General features: G+C 38.1%; 1 pseudogene; it reads right to left on the bottom strand.

Annotated features, from left to right (window-relative positions):
- The window catches only part of LOC140150763 (dynein beta chain, ciliary-like), a 92,202-nt pseudogene that overhangs the window by 32,057 nt on the left and 34,724 nt on the right, over positions 1-25,421 (bottom strand).

Consider the following 25,421-nt stretch of genomic DNA (forward strand, 5'->3'; position numbering starts at 1 on the left):
AGTGGTCACAAAACAAATTTATATTTTTTCTAGCAAAACAGAAACAACCCTCTTCTGTCTATATGTTGTACATAACAAAGCCAGCGATAAAGGTACGGACCTTTTTCTCAGACAAACCACCAATCAATCAATACTGGGTCCAGCATTCAAGAATGTTGAACTCAAATACAAAATACCATGCCAGCGCCATCAACCTAAATTCTCTACTCACCTTCAGATCTGGTATACCATATCCCTTCCTGAGTGTGACTTGGAATACTTCTAAACTGCTGATATAAGCGGCTAATCTGGATAAACTCTGTTTACCGCTACCACCAACACCTACCAGCAAGGCGTTACCACGAGGCGATTCTAGAATGCGATTGATGCGACAACTGGAATAAAAACAACAAATTATTCATTCATGAGCATATTGTTTTATACAATTCATTTCATGTAAAATAATACAAACTGGTAAATAATTTGTTTTGTTTATATCTTTGACCCTTTCAAAAATTGGCTGATAAACAAAGTGTGAGCTGTGTGAATGGAAAGGAACAAATCGTTGTTGGGCAGGAAAAACCTATGTGTCATTGGCCCCTGAACATGTTGAAAGCAAAACCTCCTATGTAACCTGATGGCAGTTTTGTCAGAGGCCAAAAGCACATAGGAAGCTTTTCCTGCCCAGCAACAAAATTATACTTTTACCCTAGTAAGTAAATCAATGTTGGGAGGTGACAAAATTATTCAAATATATCTTGATTTCCCCCTTTTCATTTGCAACCATAGATATTTTTTTCAAACAGAAAATACAAAATCTGATGTGGGATACTGCATACTCCGACATGAAATGGATTTCCAATATCTATCGTCTGCTTTGTCAAAGCCAAACCACCCAGATCACTCAAGAAGGACCTAAGCTATCCTCTCCAGTTATACCATTTGGAATGCCCGTCATGAACCCACATGGGGCTCATCTGGTCAACCACATCTCACGCTTCAAAATGTTTTGCTGTTCATTTGTCTCTTGCATTCTTGTTTACAGCCTTGTTAGGCATTTGTATTCATTGTGATAGGTATTTGTTGTCTTGCGTGCATCCCTGCACCGAACTCCAGGTCAGCTTTACTAACCATGGTACATGACCTGGGCATTGGTGTACAACCTTGGGCTGCTTGTGTGTTTGTATGTACTTTGCTTGCTTTGTCAATAAAGACTGATTGAACAACTTGACATTACATATTGAATGAATCATAATGGTCATCACTCAAACCATAACCTAAAGTTACACCCAAATCTCTTAATTCTTATCCTAACCCTAACCACGACCCTAACCCTCAAAAAACCTAACCCTAACCTCTTGCGATGGCATCAATTATTCTCAAGTCTTGCCAATGCCATCATAACTTACACATGTTCCATAGCAGCTTCAAACAGCACCAGATTCATGACAGCATTAATTTCATTGTAGCTATCCAAGGCCTCTGTAAGCAGTTTGTTAAGCTCGCCCCAGCCTTCTGCGCAGGGCATGTATTTGGGATCGCCGATACCAGTGGCAAAGTGACAGAAGATGTTAGGCTTTAAAGTCAGGGCAGCTTCATCCAGGTCCTGTAGTTTTGAAATTTCAAAGTGAAGTACTTGTTAGCCAACTATTTTAATACAGTAACACATATGATTAATTTTGAACAATTTGCAGTTTGATACATTGCATCCATCCAATGCCATTGAATATCATATCACTCATACATGAATTCTAGACAGTTCATTGATTGATGGCCATTTTTTACCATCAGCCTCTCCGTGTGATAGTTTTTACCATCATAGTGCTGCGCCAAGCCGTGCGCTGACTCTTGGACTCGCCAATTTAGTTATGGGGTGTACCCCAAAATGTGAAGTATATATATCACGGCAAAACATGGTGTTATGTTGATGAAAAAATGTATTTTAGTAATAGAATTTATGTACGAGTGATATAAAACAAATATTTAACTGTCTTAAATGTGTGTAATTGTCGAAATATAATCACTCGGTGAAAGAAGTATTGTTCCATTCCACTCGCCGTTCTGGCTCGTGGAATGGAGCAATTCATCTTTCACCTCGTGATTATATTTCACCATCACACTCATAGACTGTTAATATTTGAACACTATTGCACTGGGCAATTCCAGTTGCAATTCATACACCCCTATGGAAGACATGACTTTACAGGAAGCGTACAGCAATCACAACATGATGTCTCATATGTTAAAAAATAATTATCAAGCACGAATCAGTTCCAGTTTAAACAAACTCATATTGACCATAAAAACGAACAAAAACTGTCGGCTCTCAACATGCGATAATCAAAATTCCTGCACCAAAATTGTCTAGAGCAATGACGTCCTGATAATACAATGAAGGCTGACGACAAATGAGCACAAATAGCCATGACGTCATTGCTCTAGACAATTTCAGTGCTGGAATTTTGAATATAGCGTGTTGAGAGCCATCTGTTTTTATTTGTTTATATGGTCAATATGAGTTTGTTTAAAACAAAACCATGTGATTCGTGCTTGACAATTATTTTTCTAACATATAAGACATAATGTTGTGATTGCCATACACTTCTTTTAATCTCCCACAAAATATCAAAAATTTATTATCTGCTCTATCCATTACTGCTTGAATTGTGGACCAGATGAAGTGAATGACAAAGACCTTGCAGCCAGTTCTGATCAGGGGGTCAAAGGAAAACAGAGTCTGACATTGAGTGCTTTTTGCAGATTTGTCCGCATTAGGAATGTTCATTATTATTATTATTATTGAGCTATTCCAGTTAAAATCCATACTACCCCTGTGGAAGATTTTGGAAATATCTTCCACAGGGGAGTATATAATTATTAATGGCAAGAACACACTTGGCAGCTCCATTTGAATTTCATACACCCTCTGAGCAAGATTCAACCTGAATCTTCCACAGAGGGTGGGTGAGTTTCAAATGGAGCTGCCTAATGTGCTAATTCCATTTGAAATTCATAATCCCCTTGTGGCAGATATTTCCAAAATCTTCCACAGGGGGAATGTGGATTTTAAATGGAATAGCCCAGGTTCCAGGTTAAATAAGAAATTAAAAAACAAATAAATACTTACTTCAAATGACTTTTTAGCAAAGTCCACGACCATCTTGTTGAATGTCTCAGTGTCTTTCTCCTCAATTAGTTTGTCTCCGTAGACACGCTCTGATTCATGCATCCATAGACGTGCTAAATCTACTGGAGTCTTGATGCAATCAGCAGTGGAGAACAGCAAGCCCTATATATACACAACATTGATAATAAAGACAATAATTCACGTAAGACAAATACTTGGATAGTCAAAATCAATAATTAAAACGCTTGTAATAAATCAGAAATTGCTCACTTGATAAACATTAGTTTAATTTCAATTAGAATAAAAACTGCTTGTGGAGGCGATTAATTTGTGTCAGCTTACAGTTAACCTGCACCATAGTCAACGTATCTTAATTCTCGATCATGAGAGCCAACTTGGGTATGCACAGACTTTTGCATCAAGCATACTATGCAAAGACTACACAGTTCCGGAATAAGCACAGGTTTTGAGAATTGAATTTGAATACGGTCATCGCCAGGCAAGGTCGAGGTTAGGTCATGTACAGGTAGCACAATCATGTTATTCCACAAAAAGTATGCCGATGCAAAATTACACAGAAGATGCATCCTCTCATGACTGAGAATTAGATATTTTGCCTATAATATAACAACCCAGAAACACTACCGTTGTCACACTATCGAATTGACCTATATGAGTGAACTTATAATTCAGCAAAAATTGTGGTTTAGAGACAAAAATCATTCAAGACTTCAAGTTTGTAATCATACTTAGTAGCCACTACCAGCCTAGTGTTTTTAGATGATGTTTTTTGCTCGCTCTATTAGACTAGGCAAAATTTCAATTTATAATTCAGGTTTCGTAAGGCAGGGAGTAAGCGTTATTTTAAGTCTACATCCCACAAAATGACCCTAGAAATGACCCCATAGGGTTATACAGGGGTCAAAAATTAAAGATGCTCCGATTTCACTCATTCGCATATCAAATTAACCAATATATACCAGCTGAATTCAAGTCGACTTGATCTTGGGTTATTTTTGCCACCACTGAGTAGTTGCAAGCTTTTTGCTCAATCAGTGTGCAGTTTGCCTCTTGATGGCTTCATCTGCTAGTATGATGCAGTCATTATGTAACGTAAAAAAAAAAGTAAAGGAGACGATCCTGTATAAACAGTGATCGGAGTGCCCATCTCTCTTTATTGGCGATTGGGCCAGACTCCTCCATGTAATGTTGCTATAGGGGATCGCTACACCTCCTCTACAGCGAGTCTGTTACCTTCTCAGCATTTAAGAACGCCGGTACCCATTTAAACACCTGGATGGAGAGGAGTAATTGAGATAAAGTGCCTTACTCAAGGGCACAACACGATGGCGTCACCGGGGCTCGAACCCACAACCTTCCGATTATGAGTCGGTGCCCGTTCCGCTAGGCCACCGTGCTCCCATTATGTAACGTATTATTCATATTCACTTTGTTTTTCATGATCATTATCATATCTTACTTGGAAGATATTGGAGAGGTCCCTGAGATTGAAGACATAGTGAAATTTGACAGCTGTTGGTAAGAATGTCTGGGTGACCTTCTTGTGCAGGTCTAAGGCTGCCCCAACTAGGTTATTGGCAAGCTTCTGAATGGCAGTGGGGCATGAAATCAACTCCAAATGCTGTGAGATGATACTGTGGTAGATGGTACGCAAGGCGTCGGCTCCTGGGAAACTGAGGGCGAACACGCAGAAGTGACGCTGTGGAAAGAGAGATAAAAATAACACATAAATAATGTGAGCTTACATTTGAGTTGGATCTGGGTTAAAAGTCAAATGAAAGGGCTTCATAAGTTCTTAATTTTCCTGAGCTAAGTTGTAAGATGGTACATCACAGACAAGAGCCTTAACTACTTGACAACGTCTAGTGATCTTTTTTACTTATGGGCTCTACGGTCAACTGGTTATGAGTCACATGTTAAACCCCACACAATTTTTACATGTATGTTTTACGCAAAGCACCAGAACTATTCACCCAGAGCTTCATACAGTTGACCCTCGCCTAAGGCGCTCTATCAAATCTCATAACCTTGGTAGTAAAAATACTATAGTCCGACTTGAACTCTGACAGAAGATCATTTGTCTCATACTCTGCAGGCATATGGAATGCCCTGCCATCACATATAGCTTCAAATCAGGATTAGCAGAGCTAGGAGGAGGTTAAAACCTATCTAGGTACCAACCGGTCAGCGTTACCTAACTGGGCTATTCCATTTGAAATCCACACTACCCCTGTGGAAGATTTTGGAAACATATTCCACAGAGGGAGTATGAATTTTAAATGGAATTAGCACATTAAGCAGCCCCATTTGAATTTCATACACCCTCTGAGGAAGCTTCAACCTGAATCTGTCACAGAGGGAGCATGAGTTTCACATGGAGCTGTTATGTGCTAATTATATTTAAAATTCATACTCCCTCTGTGGCAGATATTTCTAAAATCTTCCACAGGGGTAGTGTGGATTTCAACTGTAATAGGCCATTACTTGTTAATTAGCCTTGACATAAAAAACAAATAAATCAAAAAATACGCTCTATACCAACAATGTTTGCTTACCTGTAATCTAGACATAATGGTGAAGCTACCAGCTGTAGGGTTCATACAGGACACATATTGACACTTGTGGATCTCCTTCAGGGATAGTTTAGTACGGTCATACCAATGGCTGTAATCCATGTGTTGTCTGATCAGTGTGTGCGGCTGTACTGTGCCGTATGTGTCAACTTCTGGCATGTTCATATCATCTACAAAGTATATGAGCTTTTTGGTGCCTGGTGGGCCAAAGTTACGACCAGCTTTCTTCTCTAAGGGTTTTTCTAGCACTCCTACAAAGCAAAGTGTTAGAAGATATGAAATATAACGATGAAAGTAATTTTTGCAATATTGGGACATATTTTTAAAATAATTTTTGGTAACATTGGGACATTTTCTTCAGTTACTCTTTGGTAATATTTGGATTTATTTGCACAGTAAGCTCTGGAAATATTTGTTTGATATTCTATTGATCTTATTTGTAACCACTGACCCTTTGCAAAAATCTGCTATCTTATTCCCAAAACAAGGTTCTCCCTGCAAACTGTATGAGCAAAAAGTGCATTTTTGTTTTTCATGCTTTTCCAGCAACATGCCACAATGCTTTTGCAAAGTGTAAGCAATAATTGCGCATGCGTATGACAGGTGTACGCACACACAAAACGCACTGAGGGTAGAACCTTGTTTTGAGATGACCGTAAAGGGTCAAAAGCGGAAAAGAGAAATTTGAAGATCAGGGACGTTCTACTCACCTTGCAACATTTCAGATGTAGTGTAATAGTTGAAGGGTACATTGGTCACCATGTAGTCATCCGATAACTCGGCTAGTTTGTTGCCAACCAGTACGCTTTTGCCAAGACCCGCATTACCGACCAACATGACAGGGCGCCCTCTTTCCATCAATAAATCCATGAAGAATCGCACACGAGTTGTCTCGGCAGTGTGGACAAGCACAGCCTGTATGCAGAGATTCAGAGAAGATATGCTTTAAAGTTGATTGACCAGATTAACAGAGTCATTGCAGTGGCATAGCCAAGGGAGAAGGGGGTCAGCTGCATCACTGTGAGAAGTCTTGCTCCCCCCCCCCCCTCTTGCCCTCTGTGGAATGCTGGCCACCCTGATATTTAAGATTTTAGGCCTTCTTTTATACTTTATAGTCAAAGTTTTGTCCAATTTTGCCCTACCCCCTTGAAAGTTGCCTTACCCCATGCCCTCACTCTGAAAAAGTCCTGGCTAAATATGCTACTGCCTCATTGCCATGCTTTACCTCATGAAAATGTACATCAGGTGAAAATTCATTCAACAATTGGCAAAGTGCAACAAATTAAATGTGCAAAAATTTCCATTTTCTAGTACTCTGTATCATCTACATATTTCTTACATGTTGGCTTACTTATCTACAAGCTACATATATTTTACATAACCAAATATGTTGGCTCACTGACCTGCAATGGCATATCTGGATCCAGTTCAAATACAGGTACTTTTTCTGTCCATGGCAAGAATTTCTTTGACTCTGTATCGATGAAGTAGTCAAAGATAGTGCCTTGACTTGGAAACTTGACTGTTTTGAACTCTGTTATCCACCATTTGCTGAACTCAACACGATAGTCCACCAGCTATAACAGAACAAAAAGATTAGTAAATTATCGTTGTTGGGCAGGAAAAACCTTTTGTGTCATTGGCCCCTGAACATGTTTAAAGCAAAACCTCCTATGTAACCTGTAGGCAGTTTTGTTTTAAACATGTTCAGGGGCTGGCACATAGGGAGGCTTTCTGACTTTCATGGTTCTTTTAAAAACATAAAATGAATAAAATAAATAAAATAAAAATCCAATAAAAATGAAAATAATAGCAAAATGACCTCAAGTGACCCCTATATGACTTTTGTGGTTCTTAAGAAAAATAACATATTTGCAGAAAGTGACCCATTATGATAGATGACCTTTGTGACTTCACACCTGTAGACATGATTACAATAATGGTGTCAAGCAGTTATTACACCAATTTATTAAAATTCTTGCAGAATCAGATTCAAAGGATGTTACCTGATCTTGAAACATAGCACCTCCAAAAGCCCAGACACAGGCAAACACAAAGTAGAGTTCATAGAGCTCCTTGGAGCAGTCTGGTGGAGTATTCTCTGGAGTTAGAAGACATTCTAGTAGATAGCACAACATCTGAACTTGACTTTGTTCTAAAAAATAAAATCATTCACAAAGTAAACAGTTAATTTATGAAATTTGACATTAATGCATGCTGAACATTGACACAATTCAATCCTGCACAAACAGGGGTCGAAATAAGTGATAGCTCAATCACCAATGCTATCAAGTTTTCTGTCGCGCTATAAGATTTTAAGCCCATGTAGCCCAATGTGCTATTGATACTCAATGCCATGTTTAAATTTCACATGCATGACAATATTTAAGTAAATGACAATTTAAGTAAAATGTGTGTTTGTGTAGTGGAATAAGACAAATAGAATATGTACACAAATTATGTGTTACTCATTTCGACCCTAACTGAATACTTGGTGAACGCTTGGTTCAAATAATTTTGCGAACACAAAGTCTTTTCTCTTGGGATACTTTTGGCTAGATAGCCCGGATGGCTATCAGAGAATGTTACCTTATTTCTACCCTTACAAAAATTATGTTCTTTGATTCTCACCTGTAATTGGTGTGATTTTCTTGAATCTAATTCTGACTGTATCCAATACAGGAGGCAGATACTTGTCAAATAGAATGGTAAGATTGGCTCTTTCAGATTGAACCTCACGAGTGTCTATCCAACTGGTCACAACTCTATAAAAAACAAGAACATAATAACAGAGACAGGTCAAATAGTTTTGCTTTAAAATAATCAACTTGATCCTCATCTCACTGTTATTTTCTCATGGTGGGTGTAGTTATACAACACAATCTGATCCACTCAGAGGAAATTGAGTTATACCATTTGTAACTTGCTCAGTACCTAAAGGGTACTGATGCTGAAATATCTAAGTCTGTGTCATACTTGATTGCAAAGTTATCAACTTTTCAATTACGTCCATTTTCATATGTTTTTCTGCAGCTTATTTTCACCTATATGACTCAATTTCATTTTACTGAATTTGGTCTGACTAGATCAGATTGCGGATACACTCTAAGTGTACATGTATGGCAATGTAATCCTAAAACCTAAGTGTACATGTATGAAGGGGTATCCAAAAGTTTTTGAAATCACCCAGCAGGCCTACTGCTCATCTAGCGCCACCTGTAAAGAAAGTAAACATACTTATGAGACCATTTTTGGACCATAATGTACATAAGGACCAGTGATTACAATGACAAAATTTCATCGATATAGCTCTGCCACTTCTGGGTGATTTCAAAAACTTTTGGATACCCCCTCGTATGTCCTCCAAGATGGGTTCCAATTAATATATCAGGCACAATTTGAACGGTCTACCATTGCTATACTGTGTTTCACTGTAAGTTCAGTAGTGACGTAGTTATAAATTTCACTGGTTGCCGTATCCAAGTAAAGCGTACATGCACATGTACCAGGGTGGTTTGTCGCAAAAAAGTATTGAAATCACTTCAAAACTTGAGGTAAACCACAGTATTATTAGTTCTAATGTCCGCTAGTACCAAGGTACACTTGTGTGAAAAGTTTTCTAACCCTAAAACCTAACCTACCGACTAGTGAACCCTTTTTAATTTTCGGACTAGCAAACCTTTTTTCGGACTAGCAACTAGCAAGCCTTATTTTTGGACTAATGAACCTTATGACTAGCAGCAAGTCCCCATTTAAAGAGGTGATTCAATTGTCTGTAATACATGCAGCCTATATATATAGATCCAAGATGGCTGCCATTTCAATTACTGTTCTAGTTGCTTCATTGCATAGGGCATAAATTTCATGATAATAATTAGTACTTACGGATTCCATCCTAAATCAGTAGGGTTTACATACAAAATACCAGCCCTAGACACGGTGGCAGGAGTGGCAGTCTTCAAATGGCTGATCTCAAACACAAGACGCATAGCTGGGGTGAGAGAGATACGCTCGTTACTGGCAAGCGTCAGCACCTGTGAAAAGAATTTGGTTTAAAAAAATTGGTGGACCATTGTTAGAACATTGTTAACAGTTTTTAGCTCCTTACTAGGGACAACAGATGACAGGATTCGTGGATGAATAAACTAATACCATCTATCAATAAATTCAGTTATCCCATTATAGCTATGGAATGCTTTTCACAAGACATAGTGTCCAATGGGCTATTCCATTTAAAATCCACACTCCCCCTGTGGAAGCTTTTGGAAAATCTGCGCCAGGTGGAATATGTTTTTTTAATGTAATTGGTCAGAGTTAATCACTTTGAAACCCATACTCCCTCTGTATTTTGGCTTTACCTATATCTTCCACAACTGGAGTGAGTATTTCAACTTTCTATTATATTCAAAACTTATACTCCCTCTGTGGAAGACTTTAGCTAAATCTTCCACAGGGTAGCGTGGACTTTAAATGGAATAGCCCAATAAAGCAGGTATATTCAAATTAGCCACTTTATTTGAATATTTAGGGATGTACATTTCCATCACAGATTCCTTTCCTTTTCACATTCCCCTGCCCTTGTTCCCTTTTACTTACTTCCCTTGTAATTAAGACCCCATTCACACCAGAAAATGGCCTCATTTGATGAAGATTATTTAATCGTCATTAGTTAATGCACATTACATTAAATGATGATTGAATGAAGACACAATTCCATTCACTAATGCAAAAGCACGTTATCAAAGGTTGTTTAGCAACAAAGTGCTTGAACTGGAAACACACAGCCATTGAGCTACTCGTTATGTGGTAATAAGCTTAATCAAATGAAGCTTGCGTTCACACAACAAAATCGCATTGTGTTCATATCAGGAAAACACCCTTTTTAATCTTCATCAGATCAAGCGATTTCTCCGGTGTGAAGGGAGTATATGTTCTTACCCAGTGGTGTGTCCAGGGGGGTGCTTTGGGGACTGAAGCCCCCCACACTTTGTTAAAAATCATGTAAAATCAGCTGTTTTTTTGGCAATTTTAGCCATTAAGCCCCACGCATAACTCTGAAAGCCCCTCTGAGCCCCCCGCAGGAACAGATCCTGGACACGCTGGTGTTATCTTATTGTCATCCATGACAGTGTTGAGTGATTCAATCCACATAGGATCTACATAACCATCCCATGTTCCTTTTCCTTCCCTTCAATCCCTCTCCCCTACATCCTGTAAGTCCTTACCTTATTGTCATCCATGACAGTATTGAGTGATTCAATCCACATAGGATCAACATAACCATCCCATGTTCCTCTTTCCCTCCCTTCAATCCCTCTCCCCTACATCCTGTAAGTCCTTACCTTATTGTCATCCATGACAGTGTTGAGTGATTCAATCCACATAGGATCTACATAACCATCCCATGTTCCTCTTTCCTCCCTTCAATCCCTCTCCCCTACATCCTGTAAGTCCTTACCTTATTGTCATCCATGACAGTGTTGAGTGATTCAATCCACATAGGATCTACATAACCATCCCATGGTCCTCTTCCCTCCTTTCAATCCCTCTCCCCTACATCCTGTAAGTCCTTACCTTATTGTCATCCGTGACAGTATTGAGTGATTCAATCCACATAGGATCTACATAACCATCCCATGTTCCTCTTCCTTCCCTTCAATCCCTCTCCCCTACATCCTGTAAGTCCTTACCTTATTGTCATCCGTGACAGTATTGAGTGATTCAATCCACATAGGATCTACACAACCATCCCATGTTCCTTTTCCTTCCCTTCAATCCCTCTCCCCTACATCCTGTAAGTCCTTACCTTATTGTCATCCATGACAGTGTTGAGTGATTCAATCCACATAGGATCTACATAACCATCCCATGTTCCTCTTTCCTCCCTTCAATCCCTCTCCCCTACATCCTGTAAGTCCTTACCTTATTGTCATCCATGACAGTGTTGAGTGATTCAATCCACATAGGATCTACATAACCATCCCATGGTCCTCTTCCCTCCTTTCAATCCCTCTCCCCTACATCCTGTAAGTCCTTACCTTATTGTCATCCATGACAGTGTTGAGTGATTCAATCCACATAGGATCTACATAACCATCCCATGTTCCTCTTTCCCTCCCTCCAATCCCTCTCCCCTACATCCTGTAAGTCCTTACCTTATTGTCATCCATGCCAGTGTTGAGTGATTCAATCCACATAGGATCTACATAACCATCCCATGTTCCTTTTCCCCTCCCTTCAATCCCTCTCCCCTACATCCTGTAAGTCCTTACCTTATTGTCATCCATGACAGTGTTGAGTGATTCAATCCACATAGGATCTACATAACCATCCCATGTTTCTCTTTCCCTCCTTCAATCCCTCTCCCCCTACATCCTGTAAGTCCTTACCTTATTGTCATCCATAACAGTGTTGAGTGATTCAATCCACATAGGATCTACATAACCATCCCATGTTCCTCTTTCCCTCCCTCCAATCCCTCTCCCCTACATCCTGTAAGTCCTTACCTTATTGTCATCCATGCCAGTGTTGAGTGATTCAATCCACATAGGATCTACATAACCATCCCATGTTCCTCTTTCCCTCCCTCCAATCCCTCTCCCCTACATCCTGTAAGTCCTTACCTTATTGTCATCCATGCCAGTGTTGAGTGATTCAATCCACATAGGATCTACATAACCATCCCATGTTCCTCTTCCCCTCCCTTCAATCCCTCTCCCCTACATCCTGTAAGTCCTTACCTTATTGTCATCCATGCCAGTGTTGAGTGATTCAATCCACATAGGATCTACATAACCATCCCATGTTCCTTTTTCCCTCCCTTCAATCCCTCTCCCCTACATCCTGTAAGTCCTTACCTTATTGTCATCCATGACAGTGTTGAGTGATTCAATCCACATAGGATCTACATAACCATCCCATGTTTCTCTTTCCTCCCTTCAATCCCTCTCCCCTACATCCTGTAAGTCCTTACCTTATTGTCATCCATGACAGTGTTGAGTGATTCAATCCACATAGGATCTACATAACCATCCCATGTTTCTCTTTCCCTCCCTTCAATCCCTCTCCCCTACATCCTGTAAGTCCTTACCTTATTGTCATCCATGACAGTGTTGAGTGATTCAATCCACATAGGATCTACATAACCATCCCATGTTCCTTTTCCTTCCCTTCAATCCCTCTCCCTACATCCTGTAAGTCCTTACCTTATTGTCATCCATGACAGTGTTGAGTGATTCAATCCACATAGGATCTACATAACCATCCCATGTTCCTCTTTCCCTCCCTTCAATCCCTCTCCCCTACATCCTGTAAGTCCTTACCTTATTGTCATCCATAACAGTGTTGAGTGATTCAATCCACATAGGATCTACATAACCATCCCATGTTCCTCTTTCCCTCCCCTCCAATCCCTCTCCCCTACATTCTGTAAGTCCTTACCTTATTGTCATCCATGACAGTGTTGAGTGATTCAATCCACATAGGATCTACATAACCATCCCATGTTCCTCTTTCCCTCCCTCCAATCCCTCTCCCCTACATCCTGTAAGTCCTTACCTTATTGTCATCCATGACAGTGTTGAGTGATTCAATCCACATAGGATCTACATAACCATCCCATGTTCCTCTTTCCCTCCCTTCAATCCCTCTCCCCTACATCCTGTAAGTCCTTACCTTATTGTCATCCATGACAGTGTTGAGTGATTCAATCCACATAGGATCTACATAACCATCCCATGTTCCTTTTCCTTCCCTTCAATCCCTCTCCCCTACATCCTGTAAGTCCTTACCTTATTGTCATCCATGACAGTGTTGAGTGATTCAATCCACATAGGATCTACATAACCATCCCATGTTCCTCTTTCCCTCCCTTCAATCCCTCTCCCCTACATCCTGTAAGTCCTTACCTTATTGTCATCCATAACAGTGTTGAGTGATTCAATCCACATAGGATCTACATAACCATCCCATGTTCCTCTTTCCCTCCCTCCAATCCCTCTCCCCTACATCCTGTAAGTCCTTACCTTATTGTCATCCATGACAGTGTTGAGTGATTCAATCCACATAGGATCTACATAACCATCCCATGTTCCTCTTTCCCTCCCTTCAATCCCTCTCCCCTACATCCTGTAAGTCCTTACCTTATTGTCATCCGTGACAGTATTGAGTGATTCAATCCACATAGGATCTACATAACCATCCCATGTTCCTCTTCCTTCCCTTCAATATCCCTCTCCCCTACATCCTGTAAGTCCTTACCTTATTGTCATCCATGACAGTGTTGAGTGATTCAATCCACATAGGATCTACATAACCATCCCATGTTCCTCTTCCCTCCCTCCAATCCCTCTCCCCTACATCCTGTAAGTCCTTACCTTATTGTCATCCATGACAGTGTTGAGTGATTCAATCCACATAGGATCTACATAACCATCCCATGGTCCTCTTTCCCTCCCCTTCAATCCCTCTCCCCTACATCCTGTAAGTACTTACCTTATTGTCATCCATGACAGTGTTGAGTGATTCAATCCACATAGGATCTACATAACCATCCCATGTTCCTTTTTCCCTCCCTTCAATCCCTCTCCCCTACATCCTGTAAGTCCTTACCTTATTGTCATCCATGACAGTGTTGAGTGATTCAATCCACATAGGATCTACATAACCATCCCATGTTCCTCTTCCTTCCCTTCAATCTCTCTCCCCTACATCCTGTAAGTCCTTACCTTATTGTCATCCATAACAGTGTTGAGTGATTCAATCCACATAGGATCTACATAACCATCCCATGGTCCTCTTCCTTCCCTTCAATATCCCTCTCCCCTACATCCTGTAAGTCCTTACCTTATTGTCATCCATGCCAGTGTTGAGTGATTCAATCCACATAGCATCTACATAACCATCCCATGTTCCTTTTCCCCTCCCTTCAATCCCTCTCCCCTACATCCTGTAAGTCCTTACCTTATTGTCATCCATGCCAGTGTTGAGTGATTCAATCCACATAGGATCTACATAACCATCCCATGTTCCTCTTCCTTCCCTTCAATCCCTCTCCCCTACATCCTGTAAGTCCTTACTTTATTGTCATCCATGACAGTGTTGAGTGATTCAATCCACATAGGATCTACATAACCATCCCATGTTCCTTTTCCTTCCCTTCAATCCCTCTCCCCTACATCCTGTAAGTCCTTACCTTATTGTCATCCATGCCAGTGTTGAGTGATTCAATCCACATAGGATCTACATAACCATCCCATGTTCCTTTTCCTTCCCTCCAATCCCTCTCCCCTACATCCTGTAAGTCCTTACCTTATTGTCATCCATGACAGTGTTGAGTGATTCAATCCACATAGGATCAATATCTCCATCCAAGACAATCCACTTGGGTCCGTCGTGAGTGATGTTAGCCATGTCTCTCATGATTACAGAGAACAAACCTAGATGAAAAAAAAGGTAAATTACAGCTTAATGAAGTGGCACTGAACAGTTTTTTTTCGCTATTAAAATATATATGCCAAGGTTTTATTTCAAAATCTGTGCACTACTTGCACTATATATTTATGTTCTTTTAAACATAAGTTCAACAATCAGTTTGTTACAATTTCCTTTTCTGGAGGATTCCTGTTTCTAGAGATTTTACCCATCATGCAAGTGCTATGTGGCATCTTTAAGCGTGTGTGTGTAATATGCCAGCGGTTTGAGCAAACACTAAGTGCCTTGTAGCTGTACCCAATGAAATGTGAACTGATGTCACTGCCACATCAGGGTGGAAACAGGTATAGTTACTCACCATCTTTCCATTCTCTGGTAGCTGGGTTAATGATACCAAACAACTCATCGTTTGTAACCGCCTTTGGGTTGAGATCCACAAAGACAGGTTTGCGTTTCATGTTGGCATAAGTCTTGTTCAATGCTTTCAGAACCTATTGACAGAGAAAAATAAAAGAACATTAGTTGGAAAATCTGTGTAAGGGATGGTTTGTAAACCCAACAGCCGGTGCACTGATAGAACCGACAGATGGGCCTGTTTTATATTATTTGGAACAATATAACATGGTTTAACCACAGGTTTGAAGATAGGACAGTAACAGGTATAATGCCATATAAGTGATGGTTTGTAACCCCAACTGCCGGTGCCCTGACATACCCGGCAGTTGAGACTGATTTATATTGTTTGGAAGAATAGAATACAGCTAAACCACAGGTTTGAAGAAAGGACAGTTAACAGGTATACTACTGGTGCAACAATTAAAATGCATACAATATTTCTTCCATTTTAACAGATTTAGTCAGTTTCATGCACCATAATAACACAGATCTGTGATATTCAAATGCCATGGAGCTTGTGAATACTACTGAATGATGACTATTTTAACTCATAAATTCTGAAATTTACAGAGGTATATAATAAGTATTGAACTCTCTATTATCTGAAGTTGTGTACTAACCTGTGACTTGCCAGTGCCAGCATTGCCAATGATAAACACAGAATGCCTAACAGCCAGCAACTCCTCCAATTGGACAACCTTCAGGACAAAGTTGTCTTCTGCTTGCAGTTTCAGATCCAGTGTCGACTGCTTCACAACTTTCTCAAAGTCCATATCACGACGACGTGGTACGTCCAGTGCAGGGAACAGGTCACCGATGAGACCCATGAAGATTGGCATGTCATCAAAGACAATCTTGGGTGTGTTGAAATCACGCAGGGCACGCATGAGCACCTGGTCTTCTGGACGGTCGGGATCACCACGCTTTAGTGAACCAGCTACGACAAGTACAGACTTGATGGCGCGTAGACCCCAATCATAATGGTCCTGAAATAAAATCAATCCATACTTGTTACAAGATTTACTTTGGAAAAAACTTTTGAAAGCAGAAACTTGCATTCATACATGCAGTTAGTGTTCTCTTATTGTGTTTGCTCAGTTTGAATCACCCAAATACCTTTTAAACAAAAACAAAAAACAATACAATGCACCAAACTAGGATATTGTCCACAATGCACTATGTTCATCAGAATTATTTAATTTGCTTAAATCGGCTAACCATACCTGTTTTGACAGCAGCTCCTTACACAGGGTGTACAGTGTGATGAACTTCCTAGCCAGAAGCCTTGCATCTAAGAAGCCTTCAGCCACCAACATAATCTCACAAATCAACTCAAAGTCAGGGACAACCATAGCACATGGCCTGTAAAACAAATGAAATACTAGTGAAAAATTGCACACTGTGGCCACAGGAGCCATTTTGTTCCTTGTAAAATATCAAGTATTTAGATTAAAATATTTATGAGAATTTACTTTGATTCATACTCAAAGAATCTTTGATTGAATCAGATTCCAGTCGACATTGGGCTATTCCATTTAAAATCCACACTACACCTGTGGAGGACTGAGCTTAAGTCTTCCACAGAGGGGTATGAGTTTTGAATAGAATAGAATAGACAGCTTGATAACTTCTTTGAAAAACTCACTTTATTTATGGAAGATAGGTAAAGACTTAATACAGAGGGAGTGTGGGTTTCAAAATGATTAACCTTGACCAATTACAATTGAAAAACACACTCCCCCTGTGGAAGATATTTTCAAAATCTTCCACAGGGGTAGTGTGGATTTCAACTGGAATAGCCCATTATAACCCTGTTTAAAATAGCTGGTTTTCCGTGCATAAAACCTAAAATATGTTTCTTTATGTGTTTAAAAGATCAACATTAAAGTAGTTGTCCTTTCTTACCTGAAGAGTGCTTTAAGATTCTCTGGTAGTTCAGTCCTACCAGCGTATCCTGGGTTCATGGTGATGAATATGCCAACCGTAGGTACCATCATGATCGCTCTACAAAATCATAGCATTGTGTGGTTTTAGCATGAAACACATCATTTTTTTCTTACCTGAAGAGTGCTTTAAGATTCTCTGGTAGTTCAGTCCTACCAGCGTATCCTGGGTTCATGGTGATGAATATACCGACTGTAGGTATCATGTTGATCTCCTCACCCATGAAGTTGAAGATGGACTTCTTGTCACGGATGGCATCTTGAACACATTTCACCTGAAAAGCAACAAAGAATGAAGGAAATTAAAAACAGGAGCTTGAGACTGCTAAAGTCCTTCACAAGCCGTCAGATGAGATGATCAGTGTACCATTACCACTTAGGTTTATATCCACCCACCCATTATTCATGAGTTAGACTAGAGTACAGACTCCATTGCGGAATTACCGTACTGACTCGAGTATAGTCCCACCCTGTTTTTGGGTGAACATTTTTCAAAATTGGGGGGTGGGACTATACTCGAATTTAAATTTTTTTTTTAAAGTTATTTATTTTTTCAGCTTTGGAGTGTCCCTGGACCTAGACCTAAATCATTCATGGTTGATTTAAAAAAAATAAAAATTGAATTTTGCACGAAGTTTTGTGTTTTTAATATGAAAATTGATACTTTGTTTTCATGTCATACTCTATTAATGATATCAAAATGCATTCAAATTCAATTCAGGGAAAATTTGGGGGTGGGACTTTAATAATAATAATAATAATAATAAAACAGCATTTATATAGCGCATTGTGAATCTCAGATTCCTCAATGCGCTTTACAGATTTAAAAACTACCAAACTTAATTTACAATATATGATTTTAACTTAAGAATTATACAAACAATACTATGCATAAAAATAGCAGACCAGCTGCAAGCAAACAACTTTGAATGGCAAGAGTAACACTAACACCAGTGAGAGGCCCACCGACAAAATCCCCAAGGGGGATTGTCGGTGCACCTCACACCGGCATCATCAATACATCAATATACAGCAAGATAAAAATAGAGTTTTGCATAATAAAAATTACACTAATAATCTCAAAGGTGGGACTATACTCGCGTCAGTACGGTAAGTAGCTTATGGATTAAAGCTGTATAACCTTTCAACACAAGATTTCTGTTCTATGCTAATTCTGTGCCCTTGTTTCTAGGATGTTGTGAACAATAGGGCAATGGGTGACAGGCAAAGATGGACTTCCAATTACATCTCAGTACTTATCCTCCATGTACTCACCTGTACTGCCACCACTGAGAGCACTTCTACTGAGATACGGTTGAACTCATCAAAACATCCCCATGCTCCAGTCTGAGACAGACCCTTATAGATGTTACCACAGGACTGTGGGGGAAAAAGGTGTAAAATGAAATGAATAGTAAATGTGTTGAAATAGTATGCTACCAATCACATTTTGTTGGTAGTGCTTGGTAGAGCTGCTAGTCATTTTCTGGAACATACTGGTCATGATCACACCTCAGTTCTTTCATGTTAAAATGCAGTGCCTGCTATTAATAGAACAAACTGATACTGCTTTTAATCTCGAGAGGAATTTTTTTAAACCAGTTTGCTCTAAAGGTACAAATCAATAGGTGATGACAATTGAAAGTGTTAACAGAGGTGCCAATCTTCTAAAACACTTTCCAGCATTCTCAACACTAATAAAAATCAGTTATTTTCCATATAGTTTTTTGACAATACTTGCATTCTTTAGCATTTTCAGTATTCTTATTTTTTTCAGTATTCTTGAGTTAAATCAGTACAAAATACTGAAAATTAGTACTATAGTCTGTCTCATCTTAAGTAACGCCATGTTGGATTTCGTACTGGCAGATTCGAATCAATGCTTTTATGCGGTTGCTTCGCCAGCGTACGGACAAATCACGCTTCTACACGTATGTATACATCCTGCAGAATTAGGTTAGCACACAAGATTCAAATCTGCCACTGCAAAATCCAACTTCAGATGAGACACACTATAAATGGCGGCTGTAAACTTTCTGTTTTCATTACAAAAACTAATGAATGATTTGTATCACATATAATGATAAGCCTCATAACACATATTCCTTTACCTTGTAGTCCATCTGTTCCGAGCAGTTGAAGACATACACCATGATTCCCAGTGCACGTCCTAAGTCTTTGGTGGTTTCTGTCTTGCCTGTTCCAGCAGGCCCAGCGGGGGCGCCACTCATCACCAAGTGAAGCGATTGTGTCAGGGTGATGTAACATCTGGAAAAGACCAAATTAAATATCATTAAATAATATCAATAAAATGCAATTTTGCATTTTTTCTTAGAAAATTCAAAGACTTGACACAAGTTTTAGCATTCAGAATCTTAATTTAAGTAAAAGATAATCAACCAATGACAAGCTTTGATTCTGTTTGTTTGTCTGCAGTGTGCGTGTGCATGCATCACACCCCTCAGAAGTAAATTAAAATTTCAATTTTATTGTCAGTTGGTTCCAACTAAAGAATTAGGACTGAGCTATGTTTTATTCGGCAAAACAGGATACTATTTTTTAATCCCCAAAATTAGTGCTGTATATATCTGGAATAGGGAGCAGGTAATTTGTTCAAAACAAATTGTCTATACAACTATAACTATATTTCTAGTAGAACAAATAATAATTTGTACCAATTGAAACATGTTCTATGACAGTTACTACTCTTTTTTCAAATCTTACCTATCTGTGAGTGGGGTAATAACCAGACGAGGTGTATTTCCTAGATATTCATAGGAATACCTAAACTGAGCATCACAAATATTGGCAAAGCAATCGCTTTTCTCTTCATCCCATCTGTGCCTGAGCTGGCTCAGCCATTGGAAGGCGAGGGCGCTGTCAATCTTCTTTAAAACGAGAGAAGCTACCACATCACGGGCGTGTACATCAATGGTACAGATGGTCATGATCTTCTGCCGGTCACCTTTGCTGAGTTTGCCAATCAACATGTTGATGAGTGTGTTGAGTTGTTGAATCTGGAATGATTGGGAATGATTTAGTTACAGTAAAGAAACAGTATCACATTAAATGATAACATTTGGGAAATAAGCCTCCAGAACTTTCACATTATTAAATAGTAACTTGAAAGACACACATACTACATTCATAGTCCATGAAGCGTGGTGCACATCTCAAAGCAATTCTGTTATAGTAAATATCACAATCAGTTAATCCCAAAGGGGGGCAAAATGTTCTACAGGAGGGAAGCCTGCCCCCTGGCTATGCCGCTACATAGACATATGAATATCTAGCAGTACTGGGCTGAATTTAAATAGTTTGAGGGAGGTAACGCCTATTCTTTTCTGAAAATTATAAACCAATGACATGAAATATCTGGTTAGAAATTGTTGAACTGATTCCTGAATTCCCTTCCTACATGACTAAATCAAGTTTGGGCATGACATTTGAGTCCCTATACATACTTGTTTCTTATTGTAGTCTTTCAGTGCATTCTCATGACCTTCCTCCAATCTGGCAAAGGCAATCCCAACCTCTGTAGTCCACCAGATCTGGGTCGCAGCCAGCGCCACCTGAGCCGGGTAATCAAACAGCCACTGCTCTCTTGGTTTTTCTTCATACGACACCACCGATTCTGAAAAGTTATTCCTTGTGGTTGCTCTCATGGCGTCCATGAGCCTGTTAAGCCACACTTCAACTTGACCGGAGCATTCGCATTCCTCATTGAAGACTACATACTCGTTTTCTTTACTGTACATGCCCAGGGCTATCTTGGTGTCGTTGTCATCATCATCTTTCTTGAATTCTAACCTGGCCAGGTTGTCGAATAATTTGGACAAATGTCGTTGAGTCTGGAAGAAATTATGTTGAGTATTATTCAGAAAAGTCATCTTCATGCAAAACAAGATTACTTTATTAGCACAGCCTTAGTATGGTCATTCTTCTTTTAAAGGACACTGTCAAATTTTCTGTGCAATATTTTTTGCATAACAACTCAACAAATGATCAACAAGCATAGATAATAATATTGATCACAAAAGTTAACGCTAATTTAATGAAATATTACAAGTAACTCATTCTGCAAGAGTTACCTATCCCCATGTTTGTCCCCCCCCCCTTTGGAAAATTTCACACCACCAAGACCGTTTACTAATACCTGGACCGCTTATATAAAACAGAAACAAAGGATAGGGTATTTCTAGGAGAGAAGTCATTTTAAGAAAGCACTGGCTTCAAATATTACTTACAATTGATGGGTTGTTTCCATTAGACAAAATGTCCAGCAAATCAGCAGACGATACAAAATAAAATCTTGGGAATGCTAACCGCTTGGTTTCCAAGTACTCAGCCAGGGCCTTCTCACATACTGTCAAACTACAATGAAACAAAATAATCATGGTGAGATACACATAGAATACAGAATTTCATTTTGTTTTAAAGTTGACACAATATCTTTGGTCATAAATATATAAACTCAGTAAAATTTTCAAGATTCAAAAACCAAAAGGAAGGCTCAAAGTCTAAATACAGAAGTGTTAGAGCCACATAAATGTATTTTCCCATATTTTTTATTTTTTACTCTTTGGAGAAATCCTCAAGGGTCAAGGGTCACTGACCCTTTGTATGTGGTATGAAATTGATGGTTGGGTCAATTAACGCAATGCTCTAGATTAGAGCAGTATGCCCTTACGTATGCCCTCACTATTTAAACACCTCCAAAAAAACAAGTCCCCCTCTGAACATGTCGTCATAACATCGTAAGGTTTCATTTTGTACCAACAAAACTAACTTTGAAATAATTATATGACTGTTTACTAAGTGCTGTGTGAAAATGAGAGATTTCCATGACTTCAGGGCTGAATGAGCCTAAATTGAAGACAAAAAGTGCCCTTTCCAAAAGTCACAAAGTAGGCCTATGCTTGTCACAAAAGTTGATTCATGGCTTGTTACTAATGGAAAACCCCATGTGTTTGAGTGCAGTTTAAAATCCTCACCAAGTGAACATTTACTGTAATGTGTATCGATTCTTGATCATTCAGCCATGCATATCCCCTTGGTGCAGAGTTCAGCACATTGAGTTGTGTAAGATGGTCAGTTCCATTCCTGTCCCAATACGCCTTGCAGTTAACAAGCATAGGCCTACTTTGTGACTTTTGGAAAGGGCACTTTTTGTCTTCAATTTAGGCTCATTCAGCCCTGAAGTCATGGAAATCTCTCATTTTCACACAGCACTTAGTAAACAGTCATATAATTATTTCAAAGTTAGTTTTGTTGGTACAAAACGAAACCTTACGATGTTATGACGACATGTTCAGAGGGGGACTTATTTCTTTTGAGGTGTTTATAATTGTAAAATGACTGATAATTACAAGCCATAATAGTAGGAGATGTTGGTGATATCTAATGATTATAAAACATGAAAACATGATTTGATTCAATTAGAGGCATGTTCTTTATACTGTAAAAGTGGCAAATTTTGAGCTCTTGGGCTTGCGCACAACTGTGTGCATAGGTCTATATGTAAGTAGAAAACTTAATAAAATCAAGTAAAAAGTTTTTGCATGAAAGAATAATTGGGCAAAACTTACCACTGTTACAGTATTTTGTTTCAAAAATGTTTTTTTTTATGGTACCAACATACTGTTACCTTCATAGGTCTGTGAGTGAAGATTACTTTGTACTTTCATGATGAAACAGAACAGCTGTTTTTGGCCTAAGTGAATTATTTTTCACTTATATATTTTTAACATGTTTACAAAAACGTTTTCAGATTTTTCAAGCTTTTGGTGATTTTTTAAGGTCATTTAGCCACTTTCAGAAAGAAATATTTTCGCCAGCAGAACAGGGTTTTTAGTTTAGAACAGGGTTTTAGTGGCCTTAGGATAAATCTTTCCATCCAGTTAGCCAAACAAAGAAATATTATCCTTGAGTCCCAGGTTCAAATAAGTGGTCTTTTGGTTGGTACCACAAAGACAAAAGCAATGTACATTAAAGGCTGAATGAGCTTTGTCAAAGCTACCAGGTTACAGAGGTTGCAGATATAATATATTATGATGTTCCTTTAATGTGCTTAAAAAGCAAGGTCATATGAGTTCATGTCTGGTTAGAATGTTTTAATAAATGCACCCTTTCATGGAAATGTTAAAGCAATATTTGCCTTTTCCCCCTTGAATGAAATAGGTTTTGAGTGGAAGAGTGAAGTCTTACATAATATCATGGATATGCTATACTTATGGTACTTTTATGGATGGATAATAATGATACGATGATGAGAGAATGCTTACAACTATTATTCAGTACAGCATTATAATTATAATACTTCTTTACAGCATTATAATTATAATACTTCTTTACAGCATTATAATTATAATACTTCTTTACAGCATTATAATTATAATACTTCTTTACAGCATTATAATTATAATACTTCTTTACAGCATTATAATTATAATACTTCTTTACAGCATTATAATTATAATACTTCTTTACAGCATTATAATTATAATACTTCTTTACAGCATTATAATTATAATACTTCTTTACAGCATTATAATTATAATACTTCTTTACAGCATTATAATTATAATACTTCTTTACAGCATTATAATTATAATACTTCTTTACAGCATTATAATTATATTACTTCTTTACAGCATTATAATTATAATACTTCTTTACAGCATTATAATTATAATACTTCTTTACAGCATTATAATTATAATACTTCTTACAACATTATAATTATAATACTTCTTTACAGCATTATAATTATAATACTTCACAACATTATAATTATAATACTTCTTTACAGCATTATAATTATAATACTTCTTTACAGCATTATAATTATAATCCTTCTTTACAGCATTATAATTATAATCCTTCTTTACAGCATTATAATTATAATACTTCTTTACAGCATTATAATTATTATACTTCTTTACAGCATCATAATTATTATACTTCTTTACAGCATTATAATTATAATACTTCTTTACAGCATTATAATTATAATACTTCTTTACAGCATTATAATTATAATACTTCTTTACAGCATTATAATTATAATACTTCTTTACAGCATTATAATTATAATACTTCTTTACAGCATTATAATTATAATACTTCTTTACAGCATTATAATTATAATATTTCTTTACAGCATTATAATTATAATACTTCTTTACAGCATTATATTTATAATACTTCTTTACAGCATTATAATTATAATACTTCTTTACAGCATTATAATTATAATACTTCTTTACAGCATTATAATTATAATACTTCTTTACAGCATTTGAAAATCAGAATGCAAGATGGGTAATTAACATCATGTAAAAATAATAATATTGTTCACATGGTGTTATCTGACATTCATACCCTCATGAATATATGCGATGCATGAGACCAATTAAACTTTTTTGCACGTGCAACTACCGTATTTGAATTTTTTAAAGGGAAAATGAAAGATAAAGTTAAAATTGTATTTTGTTTTTAAAAAAATATGGCAATACATACAGATGGAATCACACAAATTAAAAATTGACGGTTATAAATGAGATTAATGACTTTGCATCAGATATCTTTTGGGTATTGTGAAAAATCTAAACCATTTTGCTTGGACCTCAGAATATATCCTTCGGGGCGCATCCTCGGTCCCAAAGCAAAATATTTTGATTTTTCACAATACCCTCAAATCAACTGATGCACAATCATCAACCTCTAACTTTCTGATCTATTCAAACCAAAGTTGGAAATTTTGAAAATTGAGCTACTACCATTATTCCTTATTGTTGCCTATATGTGACCCGTTACAGCGAAAGGTACCTTATGTCGGCTGCTACAAGTGTCTCTTTTTCCCCAATGTTGGCAGAAAATATCAAACAATAATGACAATCTGAAGTGGCGGTCATTTCAAATCATCTACAAGTCAACGAGGTCAGGAAT

This window comes from Amphiura filiformis, chromosome 4 (assembly GCF_039555335.1).
Source record: "Amphiura filiformis chromosome 4, Afil_fr2py, whole genome shotgun sequence".
In the NCBI taxonomy this organism is placed as follows: Eukaryota; Metazoa; Echinodermata; class Ophiuroidea; order Amphilepidida; family Amphiuridae; genus Amphiura; species Amphiura filiformis.